Raw genomic sequence first — 18,395 nt, 5'->3', positions numbered from 1 at the left:
GAAAAGGATATTTTATATCCTTTTTTTTTTATTATTTTTTAAATGCACCTTTTGGCTAATTGTAGCAATAATGCCTAGAGACCAAAATAATTTATAAAAAATTCGGACAATCTGCAAACATTGATTATCTGTCCAACCATTAAATTTAGATCAAATTGTCATATTTATGGCGACCTTCAGAGGGCCAGTGGAGGAAAAAAAAGGTCTAGACATGTATAATGCTATGTTCACACAAGCATAATGGATTCCATTTAGAATGAAAGCCATGATGCTATGACGTTTGCTCCGGTCACACGGAGCTATGGATGGGGACCAGCGGTCGTTACTCCGATCGCTCGTCCCCATATATTATCATGTCGGCAGCGCGTCTCCGTGTTTACACAGGGAGATGTGCTGCCGGCAACGATATTTAACTTTTTTTTTTTTAAACGATACGACCAGCAGATGATCGAGCGTTTGCTCGGTCGTCTGCTAGTCGTTCCCCTGTTTACGCAGGACAATTATCGGCAACGAGCGTTATATGAACGCTCGTCTGCCCGATAAATCGCCCAGTGTCAAACCCCCTTTTGTCAGAGCACCGACATAATCCACAGAGAAGCACACAGAATGCATTTACTTCTTGTGGTACAATGTTCACACTTGCATTGTATAATCCGTTTTTAGATCAGAATAAGGATAACAACTGATCTGTTAAGAATCCCATTGAGATCAAAATAACTGATACAAACAGATTAGGCTTCTTTCACACTACCGTTGGTATACGTTTACCTGTCTTCCTTCAGAGGAAGAGAGGATCGAATGATTAAACGGAAAGCAACGGTTCCATTACAATTACCATTGATTTCCATGGTAATTCTTTTGTTTCAGTTGCTTTCCGTTTGTCTATATTCGCTAGGTATCTGTTTTTTTTCACGGAAACAAAAGTTCGGGCCGCGCTTTTGCTTCTGTCAAATAAAACGCAAACCTAGTAAACGGAGACAAACGGAAAGCAACTGAAACAAAAGAATTACCATGGAAATCAATGGTAATTGTAATGTAACCGTTGCTTTCCGTTTAATCTTTCGATCATCTCTTCCTCTCACGGAAGAGATGTAAATGTATATTAACGGTAGTGTGAACTTAGCCTTACAATCCTTTTGTATTCGTTTTACATTAACACCAACGATCCGTTGGGCAGTTTTTTTTGAACGGAGAAAAAGTCCTGTACTCTGCACTTTTATCCATGTAAAAAAAAAACGGACGACTAACATAATGGACACGAACGGTGCAATTAAAAATCCCATTGGATTTCAATGGGATTTTTTAAGGCTCTGTTTTTATCCTTACTCGGATCTAAAAACGGATCAGAATAATGGATTATACAACGCAAGTGTGAGCTTAGCCGAAGACATACCAAGACATGAAGTATAAACAGAATGTATGAAGGGGTCTGCTGCTATGCCAGAGACAATAAAAGTCTGGAGGGATATGAAAGAAATGTATGACCGTCAGTACATATGGAGAATAATAGGAAAGGGGGCACAATAAGGTTCCATGCAGCATCCATGCGCTGATCAGAAGTGCCAGCTGGCAATGATCTAGAGCAGCCGGGTGCTCCCTGAAGGGGCACGGAGAGCCCAGTACAGGCAGCAGAGTCTGTCCTTGGGGGGGGGGGGCACAAGCCATACCCTTCCATCCAGAGCAGCTGACACAGACAGATCTCATCTGGCTAGAAGGTAGCGCCATCAGGCGGGTATAAACAAAGGAAATAGAGGAAGGGGGTGACATCTCGAAAATTAATATTCAGCCAGAGATATGATCGCAAGTACTGTACACCATGGTGAAAGCAGCAGCGACCCTTCCTGCCCATACAAAAGAGTAAAACTGTGCAGCCCATCACGCCTAAACCTAATTTCCCCCCCTCTATGTACGTAGACGTGGAATTAATGCTAAACCAAGCGAGAGACTGTGGGTTTGCTCTCTCTGCTCTGCCGCCTGACTGCATTTGTTCAGCAACCATAAAATGAGGTCAGCGCTTGCACATATATGAGGCCTCTTAAACTTCAGCGTTGCCTTAAGAATCCCTCGTCACCTTAAACGACACTGGCCCTGTGCCATCACATACAATCTTTTACGAGTTTTCCGTCTCTATTTTGTTTCCCTCTTGGCTGAGTTTCGAGAGGCGCGTTCATTTACATGAGGGGCAGTCACATTTAATTAAGATGACTTGACTGTAGGTGGAGCAGATTTCTGGACAAACCTCATTCACTGCATTTTCCACTCTGTAAGGTAATTTAATGTGTTTTACAAAAATTTAAGAGGTCATTATAAAACATTTTTAAAATTGGAAAAAACACATAAACCTCGGCAGATTTAAGCATTATGAAAAAGCCAGTAGGCTTAATATATCACTTTTAAAGGAGCAGTACACCTTTAGTCAGCAATCTTACACCTATGTATGTAACATGGACACCTACACGGACATGCCGGGTCCTCCAGATATAGACGGGCTTTGTAGCCGCTGTTCGTACCAGCTAATGGATTAAGGATCCAGATGGGGGACTCCCTATTATTAACTCAAAGCACTAAAAGTGTATAATCCAATTCAACAACACCTTAGTTGGCCTATCTACAGTTCCTATTGCGCCCTACAACATCCATTCATAATATGTTGGAAATAAAAAATATTTCTTAAGTTTGGCATCAGCATTTGGAAGGGCCATTCTCTTCTGAGAATGTTAAGTCGAGGGGAACTTCTCAGGTAAGGCCAGCTTTAAAGTCTTCACACCAAACATGTAGTTGCCCCCATGACAATATGAATACAAATATACATCCATTTACTGGCAGGCCCACAGATAACTTAGCAACCCGGCTACTTTCAGAAGAGTTTCTTTGCAAAGACTGTCAGGAATGTGTAGATGACAGGACTAATGACAAGTACACAAGTACATGTCCCGTCATGTATTGTGAAGTGGGGGATGGGAGTACATGCAGCACATCTTTACCAGAGTGTACAACTGCGGCAGCGTTGGCAGAGCAAAGGAGGGCGAGAGAGATTAATAGAGACATCACTAGAAGAAGTGAGAATTCACGGGTAATCGGTAAGTTCGATACTGACCATAAACATCATAGAAGGCCTTTTCTTCTTTCGACTCACAATGTGGTATTATTGTAAAAACTAAATCTACGACTAGAGGGCCATTTATGAATGCTGATATTTAGAGGCTTCTAAAAGAACTACAGATAATTTGGATGCTTGTACTGATAAACAGTGACCAACAGAAATCTAATAAATCACACAATGAAGGTCTTTTGAGAGCTAGTCCAAAGTGTCCTCACGGTTTCCTACTTAGCGAAGGCATAGTGGTATGGCTGGAAGATTACATATAGCAATAGTACGATAGTCATAAGGTACCATATCCATTCGATCCTTGTTGGTGGATACGGCCATATTCATCATAATCAGCATACAATCTATCGTGTTTGAGGAATGCCAGACATCAACGAATGTTCACTCATGGGAGTCAATTATCTCATAAACAGAAGATAGAGAGAGCCAGAGGTGCCTAGCACCTGTTCGCCTCCATCAACCACAACTATTCATATTTTGGCTGACCAAAATCTGGGGACCAAAAGGTACCAGAAGTTGCAAGTATAGAGCTAGCAATAAGAGGTCCATGCGTAGGTTGGTGAGATTCAGCCATATGACTGTCTTCAAAACAACGCTGTGTAGCACCTAATGTGACAGTTCAGTATCCTTTACTATGAGCAAAGATTAAGACCGGTGTTCTCATCCACATTTCCCATTGAACTGTGGTCCGTTATGCCCTCTTACACCTGTTAGGCACCCTTCCAATATATCCAGCGTAGCTTCCCTCTGGCGTGTTACAGAAACGCTGGAGGGAAACTGATAACAGAAAATATCCTATAGGACAGCATGGTATCAGTTCTGGCATCACCCTGCATTATAAGTGGATGCAACCGTCTTCCTTCGCTGGCAGAAGAACAATGCATGTAGCGTTTTTCTGTCTGGCTATAGTCCAGCTATGGACGCTGGATCGGTGCACAAAACTTCATCAGTTATGTCCAGCACAGGCTACAAACAACTGGCCGGACGCAACTGATATATGCTAACCTAGCCTAAGGCCTTATTTACATGGCCGTGTTCGGTCCGTGAGATACGTACCGATTGTCGGCCGCATTTCCCGGACTGAACACAGTTCAGGAAGCCGTACTCATAGCATCATAGTTATGTATGATACTAGGTGTCCCTGCCTCCCATGGGAATAGTCTTGTGTTTTCAATGCGGGACTGTAGTCCCGCGGGAAGGCAGTGACTCCTAGCGTCATGGATGTCTATGATACTAGGAGTACGGCTACCTACAGTGTGTTCGGTCCAGGACATTCGGCTGACATACGGTCTGTATCTCAGTTGCGCCCGGCAAGTTGTTCTTAGCCTGAACTGTATTGACAGCAGTGTGGACACATTTCTGCCATGTGACCCGGACAATGATCAGTGTTATTTAGGGAGTGACTTCTATCTGTGTGCACGGCAGAGGCTTATTTCAGATGACCGTGAGAGGTTATACCGACGATCGGATTATAATAAACACAGTGGCACTTTAACAAGCGCTATAGTTTTAGCTATAAAAAAAAAGATCACTTCCAATGCAATGTGTATAATGGAGGAACACCTACTAGGCACAGAGTAGACGTGTGACGGGGCGCACAGAGACGTCTCCCTAGAGTCACATTCTGTATGTGGAGATCTTTAAACAATGGATGTGATTAAGAGATCTTCAAGGCTGGGACTGCATCCCGCTATGCTTTCTAGGCTCTGCTATTTCAGGTCACAAGTACCTGGCGCACACTCTCAGTGTGTGCTCTGGCCGTGACCAGACTTATATCTGTAACTAAACACTGAGAGGGTTTTGTTTTAGGCAAACTCAGGTCCCAGACACTTGGAAGCCATCCAGTGCACACAGGGGAGGTGTGACGGACACACTATGGGGGGTGGGGCTCTCTGCCAGGCAGGACAGACCCATTCAAACTCTAATAAGAATTAGGTGACATTGCAGACTCCACGCAGAGCTGCTGAATTCACGTTAGTCATTTCTAGAATGGCATCTATTTTATTGAAAGCATCTCTGAGTTAATTCGTTCCACGACATTTTGAATCAACACAATTAGCTATGAAGACTATGAAAATACAGGTTAATAGGTTATTCAATGCAAAGCGGATTATAAAGAGTTAAAGGGCTATTCCCATCACAGAAAGGGTTATGCCATCATTTTCTGATTGGTGGGGCTCTGACTGACGGGAACCCCTTAATGATGCTGAGAAGGTCGGACAATGAAGCGCTCAGCTAGTGCTGCGAACCCTTCTCCATTTTTCCCTGCACAGTGGCGCTCCTGACTATGCAGGAAACTTCAGCACATCTCCGTTCAGGTGAATAGGGCCATGCGGCAGTTTCCTGCACAATCTCAGGAACAGTGGCGGGCCGAATTTTAGTACTAGAACGTGATGGCATTTCCTAAATATATGCCATCAATTTCTGTGATGGCTAACTCTACATGGTACAGAACTTGGACATGATGCACTGTGCAATACAAGATAATGTACGCGGCAAGACTTTGTCAACAACCATTCTTAAAGGGACACCATGTAAAGATCATCTTGATTTGCTGTGTAATGGAATGCAGTAAATTGTTCCCGGTTATCAGACATTTTAAGACTGGGAAGAGGATGACTGTAGTATTCTCCGATGGTGTTACTGACATGAAGTCTAGAAAAAGGTCTGACCCCATGATCACTACTTAATCACATAACATATCTCTCTCTATCTGGCTATTCAGTTCTGAGAACCTCCAGAAACATTTATATACAGATCGATGAAAGATATGACCTCTGTGAGCACATACATCACCACGTAGTCCGCTGTGAAATGCGTTCACCTTTGGAGAGGCCTATATTTTAGCCGCTACAAAATTCTCTGGCCAATTTTTCTTGTGCAGATGAAGCCGAGGACAGTAGACTGTGCATGCGCAGTGAAGCCAGGTGTACTGTGCTCGGCTTCATTTATGCAGCGCGCGGGCCCCCGATGCTGGTTAACTTATCTGACAGACTCATCTTGGTAAGTTGTAAGCGCTTTCACTGACTATTGGCGAAATGTCCAGTTGCATTATGATATGCTGGTGATTAAGCGGCTCCAAACCTAGCGACAGGTTCCCTTTAAAGAGGCTCTGTCACCACATTATAAGTGGCCTATATTATACATGATGTGATCGGCGCTGTAATGTAGATTACAGCAGTGTTTTTTATTTAGAAAAACGATCATTTTTGACGGAGTTATGACCTATATTAGCTTTATGCTAATGAGTTTCTCAATGGACAACTGGGCGTGTTTTTACTATATGACTATAGACGTGCAGAGAAGTGGTCAGGATTCTGAATACACATCATGTCCTAGCTGAAGGTAATGTATATTAATTGTCATGACACATGAGTAGCGTTCTAGTGTGTTTATGTGGCTGCACGTAGCGATATAGCTATATCGCTATCTGCAGTGTAAATGAATGGGGAGAAGTGTATGACGCTGATTGGTCACTGATTGGTCAGCGTCATACACTCCTCTGTACAACGCCCACTTGGTCAAAAAGTAAAACACGCCCAGTTGTCCATTAAGAAACTCATTGGCATAAATCTAATATAGGTCATAACTCCGTAAAAAATTATTGTTTTTCTAAATAAAAAACACACTGCTGTAATCTACATTACAGCGCCAATCACATCATGTACAATATAGGGCACTTATAATGTAATGACAGAGCCTCTTTAAGACACTCTAATGCTGGGGATTCATAGACTACTACTGCCAACGCCTAGGCTCAGTCCAATACAAAATGAGACATTGCCTAGGAAGCTTTGATAATAACTGTATAATATACCTATTGTTGTGCTCTTTATGTTGTTGCAGCATCATCAAGGATTGCCTGAATATGAAACTCGGAAAACCCGCCGGAAACTACAACCTGGCATAACCATGTGCCGCATTCAGCAACGCCATAACGTCCCCGCTGATACCCAAGAAGCAGCCACTGGTTATTTTTATTAGAGGAAAAGCTGCATTTGTGTGAACACTTTCCTATCCATCCAAACTCCCCATAATGAAATCTCCAGTGACCTCACTGAGCTGCAGGAATGTGCTGAGCTCCACAAACTTTCCACTCCTCGAACAGGGTGTGGATCCCGTTTACTTGCACCAGCCCCTGATGGCTTCAGAGAACATTCAACGCTGTCGGTGAGTTTGAGAAAGTGTAAAAATATAAACCATCGGCCGTTGACTGTACCCTGAGGTTCTTCAAAAGCACAGGAAAAACAATAGGAGATTCAAAGAAACTGATCATAGACCGCACATGTTTTACAAGCTCATAAGTATCCAATGTCCATGTTCGGAGGTGAGTTGTCTTAGATTCCTTCACAATGTGACCAGGCCAATCCAAGGATATGAAAACTAATTCTTTTATTATAGATTCCTTGCTATTTTATATACAGTATGGAAGCGGTCCTTTACTAGGTGCTGCCAGTGGCTGAGGTTAGACATGTAATGCTGCCGTCGAACACAAATACATTTTTTTTTTTTACAAATTTTGGTTGACCTATCAAGACAACCACTATCATGTAAGGGATTCATGGAGGGGGATCCCCTGGAATGGGACCTGTCCTTTATTAACCAGAGTGGGGATCGGCTGAAAATAGTGGCCCTAGGTCTGGTGGACTGTGCAAATCCATTTAAATTGGCGAAATTTAATTCAAAGAAAAATGCACACACACGTTCTGGCTGCTGGAAGCCCCATGAGGAGTAATTATCTGGACAATGGTCTAAGTTGGCCATTTACAAGAAAAAAATAAAATTGTTGGCATCGTAGCAAAAAATAAATAAATAAAGATATGGGTTGCTAGGTATACACCACAACAAGTACAATTTTTTGGGGCTGTCAGACAACAGTTCCCAAGTGGCCGGTCTACCTCAGACTACTAGTTTCCGGCTCGAACCAGAATCACCACTTTAATGTGGGAAAGTGATGGGCAATGCCGCCAACTATTTAAAAAAATATATATCTAGAGGAGAACCAAGTGATTTAGATGTTTGTAGGGTAGATTGTGAATCCTTACGTTACAATTATTTGTGATGAACAGCAGAAACAAAGGCCACCCAGCAGTTGTTGAATGCCCCTTCCTGGCAACACAGCACTGTATCATTTTACACTACCACCGGCCGCTAAGGTTTGTTTCTTTCCCAAACAAGAATATCAGATTCAGGATCTGATGTCGGGAGAAGAGCAGTTACAGCCCTTGATTATGTCTCTCGTTAAAAACTTATTTCCAAAACCAACGTAATTAGGTAGAATCCCCGGCCAAAGTAATTAGGGAAAGTAGGAACAAGGCGCCCTATTCATGCTCCAATATCCACGTGTTTGGGGCAGAACAGAAGGACCATGTCCTGAAAGTGAGCATCTGGTACCTAATACACACAAATTTAGGGACTGTTCTGCTACAATTGACCAAAATTACGTGACCTTGTTTCGAAATAAATGACGCGGTGTACAAACAAATCAATGTACAAGGCTGTATTAGGTGGACCTGAAACCCCTGACCACTTGTATTGAGAAAAAATAAAAAATATATAAAAAACAAAAAGGCCTTAAAACTAGAGACTTGATCTGAGAGTAGAAAGATTGCAAATCTCAACATGTGTGGTCAAGCTTTTAGGAATAGTCTTTTGGAACTGTTAAATTAGCAACCTACCTTTCAAAGGGTCCACGCAGACGTTTGCCTGGTCCCCGTCAGTATTTCTTTACACCGCTGAATGATGACTTCCCGCGGCAGCCAATCACGAACCACAGTGGTAGCATTAGTGAGGTCGAAGCGTCACTGATGTGGCCAGTGATTGGCTGATTGCAACATCAATGCAGGGATGTAAACAAAGACCAGCACGAAACGGTCTGCGAGGGAGCGATGCAGGATTTGAAAGGCAAGTACAATGTTTTTAATTTATTTTAACCCATATTCAGTTTGTTAAATAAATTAGATAAGTTTAAGTGCCCTCTAAACATAAAAACAACTTGAGAGCTTTTTCTTATAATAGAAATATGAAAAAAAAAATCCCATCTAGATACGTCCTTGATTTTTTTTTCTTTTTACTTATACAGTATATCGGTTTCCAGGGAAACTGGACAGTATCTTCTATAAAAGCTGTAATGTCAACATTTGTTGCCACCCAGCTTTTCTAGGAGCTGGAAGAGATTTTAACAGAGATTTTCTCATTACAGACAACCCCTTTAGTATATAAGCTGCTCTGTCTCTCGAGATCCCCGATACCGCGCTAAGTTTTCCAAAGTAACTTCCTGTTGCCTGAACTTTTTCCCTACGACAGCCGATGCAGGATAAATGTATTATATGGCAGCCATTCAGATGAATTGCTGCTCATGTGATACATAGATGGGCCGACTCTGCCAGAACGAGAGCCGCTGCTTGTTACCGACTCTGCACTCTGACTCAGAGGAGGGTCTCAAGTGGGGAACCCCCACTATGACGTTCATATGCCCTGACAGGTCATATGAACAGGGGTTGTGCCAATCACAAAGATGACCACAAAGTCCATCAAACCTGCCTTTATTTATTTATATTTATTATTTTTTTAGTATACAACTTTTTTTCTTTAGGTTAACTAGACTTAAGCAATATCGATTTCGGATTTGCCTTGTAATTAATAGAGGTTACAATTCTCACTATACCAGATACGTAATCTACAGGTCAGAGTTACCCAACTCCTCAAAGAGCTCACATAACAAATGGAACCAATTAAATGTTGGGAGCATGTCACCAGTCTATTTGTTTATTTATGCCTTGGTCCTGGTCTGGCAATAGCTCTCAAGGTCTCGGATGAGGGTGGTCATTGTGTTTTAAAAGTAAGCAGATGGGAACCATTAGCAAACAGGTAAGTCAAAAGGAAGAACTTTTTTTCTGATACAATGAACTTCCTGTTCTGTATACTACGAAAATGTACATTGCCTGAATTACCCCTGGATAGTATATGTAGAGTTACTTAAAGAGGCTCTGTCACCAGATTTTGCAACCCCTATCTGCTATTGCAGCAGATCGGCGCTGCAATGTAGATTACAGTAACGTTTTTATTTTTAAAAAACGAGCATTTTTGGCCAAGTTATGACCATTTTCGTATTTATGCAAATGAGGCTTGCAAAAGTACAACTGGGCGTGTTGAAAAGTAAAAGTACAACTGGGCGTGTATTATGTGCGTACATCGGGGCGTGTTTACTACTTTTACTAGCTGGGCGCTCTGATGAGAAGTATCATCCACTTCTCTTCACAACGCCCAGCTTCTGGCAGTGCAGACACAGCGTGTTCTCCAGAGATCACGCTGTGACGTCACTCACAGGTCCTGCATCGTGTCAGGACACACCGGCACCAGAGGCTACAGATGATTCTGCAGCAGCATCGGCGTTTGCAGGTAAGTCGATGTAGCTACTTACCTACAAATGCTGATGCTGCTGCAGAATCAACTGGTGCCGACACGATGCAGGACCTGTGAGTGAAGTCACAGATCTGCACTGCCAGAAGCTGGGCGTTGTGAAGAGAAGTGGATGATACTTCTCATCAGAAAGCCCAGCTAGTAAAAGTAGTAAACACGCCCCGATGTACGCACATAATACACGCCCAGTTGTACTTTTACTTTTCAACACGCCCAGTTGTACTTTTGCAAGCCTCATTTGCATAAATACGAAAATGGTCATAACTTGGCCAAAAATGCTCGTTTTTTAAAAATAAAAACGTTACTGTAATCTACATTGCAGCGCCGATCTGCTGCAATAGCAGATAGGGGTTGCAAAATCTGGTGACAGAGCCTCTTTAATGCAAAATCTGGTACAGGATCCCTCTACCTACCATGTGCCGTTTATAATACTGGTGTCTTCTTATGTGGCAGAGGTGACATTGAACTCCCACTGTACCCACGATAACTACCCCTGACCCCTCAGTGAGACCGCTCCAAGTTCTCTGTACTCCATCCACTCTGCAAGTAGCTACATTGCTCCTAGGGGCTATGGGGAGGGGTCTCCAACTTTTATTTTCTAGAGAATCATAAAACTGCAAATAGCTTATCCAGAGACGAAGAAGGACCTAACGAGGGCCAATCAGCCCTCCTGGCATCTGGATAAATACTAGTATTTCACATAACATAACAATCCTGAAGCATCTTTTCTTAGTACTCTGCGTTGTGCCATTCCTCTGTTGTTCACCCTGGAAATGTGTTAATATATTGACAACTGGGTGTGACTATTTCTCTGGTCAGAGGCGTGTTTCTAAACAGTCTGGCACGGTCAACAATGATTAGACGGTGTAGGGACACACCCACAAATAGTAACACCCAGCTGTCAATTTATTTATAAGGTTCTAGGAGGACCAACAGAGGATCACCACCAAGCAGAGATCTAAGGAAAGATGCTCCCGAATTGCTGTGTAATGGGGAATACAAGTTTCTACTAAAATAGACATGTCCAGGGAGCCAACAGGTCCTCTTTAGTAGCTTTCTCCATACAAACTCCGTGTTTAAATCAGGATGAAGCATCAATCTGTATGTGGCCACCTTGACATTACAGTGGGCCTCACTGTAGCTATGTATGGTTGCACAGAAATAAAAAGACTGATCACTCCGTCTGGTTACATAATTGACTGTTCGTCACTGATCATTAAATGGCAGCTTCTACTTCATGTGACTAATATCGGCAGATGAGGATTAATCACTAGGAAGGACTTCATACTCCGGACTGTAGGAGATCACATTTAACTACCTACAGCCTGAATGATGGAACAGGGAAACGTATAAGATCTCAGCGATGAACATTATTAGTAATGGAGGAATTTCTGGAGTGTTGTATGCTTCTAACCATGATCGTGGATCACCACATGTACTGGCTGCAATCAACATTCATTGCTGTCGGTGGGTTGTAGTTTAGAATAGCTCATTGATCAATGAATGCAAACTGCAGACCACTCATCGAGAGGACAAGATCCCCATCATCCCTCCTACTTGCACGTTAATGTTTCAAATGTTTGTATAGATCAGGTTTAATTTAGGTTAATGTTAGTTTTATTTTATTTACTTTGCTGATGTAATGTGTTCTTGAACGATACTTTCAATTGCGCTCTTGCTTGGAAAATAAACAATGTGTCTTAACAAATGGTCCAATTACTTTTCTTCTTCTGCATTAAAAATTACTTTGGTGGCTAAAGAATCTTCATTTAACACAGGTGAGTGAAAATACATGAAAATAATTTACATTTATTTAAATTAGTTTAAACGGGTTGTATGAGATTACAAAAATAAGACTGCTTTCTTCTACTCTTGTCCACTAGTATTGCAGTTGAGACTCATTCAAGTAAATGAGTCTGAGCTGCAATATCTAACACAACCCACAGACAGGAGTGGCACTATTTGTAGACGTAAGAAGCAACGATTTTTTTAATCTTACGCAACCTTTTTAAATGGTCTCCAGCCTTAAATTGCCAATCGTTTTTCTTTATCTAATTGGCGCCAAATTTTGTGCTGGTTACATTTTTTATATATCTTTATAGTGGCCAGAGCTCAATTTTTCAGATACAGATGCCACTCATAGACCGTTACATTTTGGCTTCTTGCAACCATCACTAGAGGGAGCTTACTTTATACTGATTATATATTGAGCAGTAAGCGCCCCCTCGTGATGGTTGGATGGAATATAATTTTTATCATTTAAAGGCTTTGTACACCTATGTTAGCATTTATTATTATTATATGGATGTATTTCGTTTTTACATAACTTTCTATATCACTTCTTGTTTTACTTTTTAATATACAGCTTCTATATATCCTGTATACATAGAAGCTGTATCCTTCTGTCTCAGCAGATTGTCAGTTCAGCTGCACGGACGGCTCGGCTGAAAGATGGTGCTGCACTGCGTTCCTATAGACAGTAGTTTAAAGGAAAACTCCATGCAGGAAATACTGGTATTACTAGTCCATGGCCTGAGGGGGCGGTGTGTGACTTCTCTTTTTGGTGATCTTTGAATCAGAGTCATGAACCGCCACTCAGGCCCTGCACTAGTCATAACATAGTGTATCAGTTTTAACTAGATGGTTCCTTTAAAGAGGCTCTGTCACCAGATAAGTGGTCTATCTCCTACATAATCTGATCGGTGCTGTAATGTAGATAACAGCAGTGGTTTTTATTTTGAAAAACAATCATTTTTGAGGAAGTTATGAGCAATTTTAGATTTATGCTAATGACTTTCTTAATGCCCAACTGGGCGTGTTTTTACTTTTGACCAAGTGGGTGTTGTAAAGAAGTGTATGAGGCTGACCAATCAGCGTCATACACTTCTTATTGTTCCATCCCAGCTTCTTTCACTGCACAATCACACTGTGCAGTGGATCATGCTGGGCTGGAACAATGAGAAGTGTATGACGCCGATTGGTCACTGATTTGTCAGCGTCATACACTCCTCTGTACAACGCCCAGTTGGTAAAAAGTAAAAACACGCCCAGTTGGACTTTAAGAAACGAATTAGCATAAATCTAAAATTGCTCATAACTTGCTCAAAAAATGATAGTTTTTCTAAATAAAAACCACTGCTGTTATCTACATTACAGCGCCAATCAGATTATGTAGGAGATAGGCCACTTATCTGGTGACAGAGCCTCTTTAAGTCAGTGCATGATGCCGATTTCTGTGCGATATGCCAAAGTTTAAGACTACAGCCCTTTTAAAGGGTTGTTTGTTTTTTTTGAGTATTTAATATATGAAAAATGTATTATGGCAAGTTATAATGAAGAAAAAAAAAAAAAAGTTCTTCATTTTACGTAAAACCCAAAAAATGCTGATTATGTACTGGACAAGACTATGTTTTACCCAGTGTTTACAAGCGAAGCACTTAAATGTGGCATGGGCTGGTGCAGTGTAATGGTCTCCAGAAAGAACATATCCTGCTTAGTGCTACACAGAAAGGTTGATATACATATATTTGGGTTTTATATACAAACAGTAGAAAGTGATGATGCCCCTAGTGTCAAGTTTTCTATATACAGGCAGAATACACGGCTTCGATCCATTGAACCACTGATTAACTAGGTTGACAAAATCATTTATTTGTTACTAACTTAATAAAAACGTAACTCTTGCAAAATATTATTGTAATATATTATTATTATAAAATTTATTATTATATATTTTTTGGGCTAACACACTTTTTTGCTGAGAATTCTTTCATATTCTGAGAGATCGCAAATAATTCTGCTTAGAAAAAAAGTCTCCATAAAAAGACTGATGGGAAAGTATTGTACCCACGCTATATTGCAGGTACCTTGCTGCACATAGGGAGTAAGAGAATGAACAGATCCCAATGCCCATGAGACGTCTACTCATGTATGTCTTTATAATGATACATGGCTCCTTGAAGACCATATTGGACCTGTGCAGATCCATAACTAGTCATACCCACCCCCACCAAATACACAATTCTGGAGTTTTACTGGAGTCCGTCTTTATAGACATATAGTAAATATATTTATACCGAAATACCCACCCAGGGACCAATCATGATATTGGATTAGCGAAACATTATGTAATAGGATCTAAAAATCCCCTGTGTATTTGATGCGCTCATTGTGACTCATTCCTTGATCTTCCTAAACCATATTCTGTTCTTCTCTGATATACTTGTCTCAATGATCTGTTCAAGTGGACATCTCCCATTCCCAGTCTGCAAATTAATTACAGTATTAAGCTTCAAAGGGAAACCCACATCTTTCAATTTCTGCTTCTTATTAATCTGTCATTCATGCTGGGATCTGTACTCAATTCTGTATCTGGATGCGACTAGTGGCTGTATTATACAGCTTATTTTCTCCATAGGCCTCAATTACCTGATCAGAAAAAAAGTGCGGCCCGCAAGTTAATAACGTTCAGTTGTTTGAATCATTAATCGGGGGATCCCTCATTGCCCTATTTGAACTCCCTATAATCGGGCCCTGTTCAGAGGGCACTTTGTTTTGGGCCCTTATGATCAGTGATGGCAGTCCCTTGCATCAGCTATTAACCCGGGGGAAGCTTCTGGCTCATGACACCTTTTTCGTTCAGCGGAACGAAGGGGGAATTGAAGACAATGTATGAACATTGATTTTCATAGACAGCAGCAGACCTCACAGAATTGAGATTCGCACTGGATACAGCTTTCACCTTTTGCTTATATACACAGGGGAGTCTTGAGCTTATCGTTTGAACTTGCTGGTCTGAAAGAGCCGAGCCATACGCCTATGGACAAACATATGATGAAAATTGTGTTTATGGAAAATAAATCAGATATAATAGTAAATTGCAAAGCGATGCCGCGACAACCTGAATAACATGCTACAGTGTACGGCTGTATGAACAAATCCTGCTGGATTACATACCATTTGATCACGTCTCATACAGTTACATAGTTGATAAGGTTGAAAAAAAGACAGGTCCATCAAGTCCAACCTATAATCAGAATAAATCCCTGTAGCAACGTCCCATCTCCAGAATCTAGTACTTCTGTAATATAAAATTTTTCAAGAAAGGAATCAAGGCCCTTCTTGAACTTAGTCTCACCGCTCTCACAGTATAGAATCAACCGTCACAACCTCCTGTGGCAGAGAGTTCCATAGTCTCACCGCTCTCACAGTAAAGAATCAACCATCACAACATCCTGTGGCAGAGAGCTCCATAGTCTCACCGCTCTCACAGTAAAGAATGAACCATCACAACATCCTGTGGCAGAGAGTTCCATAGTCTCACCGCTCTCACAGTAAAGAATCAACCATCACAACATCCTGTGGCAGAGAATTCCATAGTCTCACCGCTCTCACAGTAAAGAATCAACCATCACAACATCCTGTGGTAGAGTTCCATAGTCTCACTGCTCTCACAGTAAAGAATGAACCATCACAACATCCTGTGGCAGAGAATTCCATAGTTTCCACAATATAGAATCCGTGTCTGTGATGGTGAAACCTTTTTTCTTCTAGACGAAGATGCCCCCTTGTCATTGTTACAGGCCTAGGTGTAAAAAGAACATTAGAAAGATCTCTGTACTGTCTAAATATATATTTGTACATTGAAATGAGATTGCCCCGAAGCAGTCTTTTTTTCTAAACTGAATAACCCTAGGTTCTATAACCTTTCTTGGTACTGCAATCCGCCCATTCCTTTAATTACCTTGGTCGCCCTTCTTGACACCCGTTTTATTTCAGCCATGTCCTTCTTATACACAGGTGCCCAAAATTGTACACACTATTCCATGTGTGGTCTGACTAGTGATTTGTATAGAGGCAAAACTATGTTCTTGTCATGAGCATCTTTGCCCGTTGATGCATCCCATGATTTTATCTGCCTTGGCAGCAGCTGCCTGGCACTTGTTTCTAAAAGGTAAATGTACTGTCCACCAATGTCCCCAAGTCTTTTTCAGTGGTAGTTTTACCCAGTGTTTTACAATTTAATGCATAATTGTAGAATTTGTTTCGTCAGTCCAAGTGCATAACCTTACACTTATCCACATTAAACTTTATTTGCCATTTCTCGGCCCAAACCTCCAGCTTCCCCAAATCCCTCGGTAGTATTACATTATACTCCTCTGGGTTGATTACTTTATGGAGCTTAGTATCATCTGCAAATACCGAAAATATACTTTGTAAACCCTCTACAAGGTTAATAAACATTAAGAAGAAGAGGACCCAATACTGACCCCTGTGGAACCCCACTGGTAACTGCGACCCACTCTGAGGATGTACCATTAATAACCACCCTCTGTTTTCTATCACTGAGCTAGTTGTTATCCCAATTACACATATTTTCCCCCTGTCCCAGCATTATAATTTTATATACCAACCTTTTATGCGGCACAGTATCAAACGCTCTTGATAAGTCTAGATACACCACATCATTACCCAGGTCTAGTCTAGAACCTACCTTCTCATAGAAGCTGATCAGATTGGTTTGACAGGACCGATCCCTCAAACCCATACCGATGCTGCATTAACAGTTTATTTGCATTGAGATACTCGAGAATAGCATCTTATACCTCTTGCACACGACAGAGTTCGGGCCGTGAAAAACGGTCCTTGTGTCGGCCAGATCTCCCGGCCCGACCGCGGTACAGGTGAAGGGGACTCCTGCCATCATAGACATTTTATGATGCTAGGGGTCTCTGCCTCCCCACGGAACTGCTGTTCCGTGCTGTATAATTTTGTTCAGTACGAACCCGCAGTTCCGTGAAGAGTCAGAGACTCCTAGCATCATAAAGGTCTATGATGGCAGGAGTCCTTCACCTGTACCGCTATCGTGCCAAAGAGGTGTTAGAAAACCCTCAAATATTTTACCCACAATGGAGGTTAAACTTACAGGTCTATAGTTTCTGGAATCACTTTTTGACCCCTTTTTGAATATTAGCACCACATTTTCTATGTGCCAGTCCTGTGGAACAGACCCAGTCATGATAGAATCCGTAAAGATCAGAAACAAGGGTCTGTTTATCACGGTACTGAATTCCTGCAGAATGCGGGGTGTATGTTTTGTATTGATTGTTCATCATATTCATGCCATTGTGATGTGTGATAACATCATATATCATTGCATCCCCACCATGACCACATACTGTGCTGCTATACTGCCCCCCATAGGCAGAGCGCACTAGGTGTGATTGCCATGATCTGAACCTGCTGCTTATAATGTTTATATGTGTGTATACTCATACACCTTGAAGTAGCAGCATATAGTCATGAAACATCGAGCCAAGAGGTCATTCATATATTTTTCTCATTTTATTTATATATAAATTTTAATGTTTTTTTTTTACGGATAACTATTTATGCATTTTATAGTTCAGATTTATTTGTGACTGGTATTTATTTACTACACCAGAGAAAGGAGCAGTGTCCTGTTAAGTCCTAAATATTTGGATGGATTCCCAGTCTGGATCCCTGCAGCCATCATTGATTTTAATGGTAAATTCATACGGTGCGGTCAAATCGCTGTTTTTTAGCGTCATTATCCACAAAAAAATACCAAAAAATGGGGCTTTGCCACGATTTTGCACTAATCGCGGTAACAAAACAAGATTTGACCGCACCGTGGGAATATACCCTCAGGGCGGATATTTTCCACCGTGGATTTCACTGCAGATCTGCAGCAAGATTTGCAGGTGTTACATGTAGATTTTAAAGTGGATTTTGTTGCAGTTTGCGGAGATTTCACCCTATGCATTTCAAAAGGTGAAATCCCTGGTAAAAACCCACAACATCATTGACAAGCTACGAATTTAAAAACCCATAGCATGCCCTC

The 18,395-nt window shown here is 41.5% G+C and overlaps 1 protein-coding gene across 1 annotated transcript in view; it reads right to left on the bottom strand.

Moving 5' to 3' along the window:
• NR6A1 (nuclear receptor subfamily 6 group A member 1) overlaps positions 1 to 18,395 on the bottom strand; it is a 220,898-nt gene that overhangs the window by 132,988 nt on the left and 69,515 nt on the right. The window lies entirely within an intron of this gene.

Source organism: Rhinoderma darwinii, chromosome 8 (assembly GCF_050947455.1).
Source record: "Rhinoderma darwinii isolate aRhiDar2 chromosome 8, aRhiDar2.hap1, whole genome shotgun sequence".
Lineage (NCBI taxonomy): Eukaryota > Metazoa > Chordata > Amphibia > Anura > Rhinodermatidae > Rhinoderma > Rhinoderma darwinii.
The sequence above is the reverse complement of the archived record's forward strand: the minus strand, read 5'-3'. Positions and strand labels throughout refer to the sequence as shown.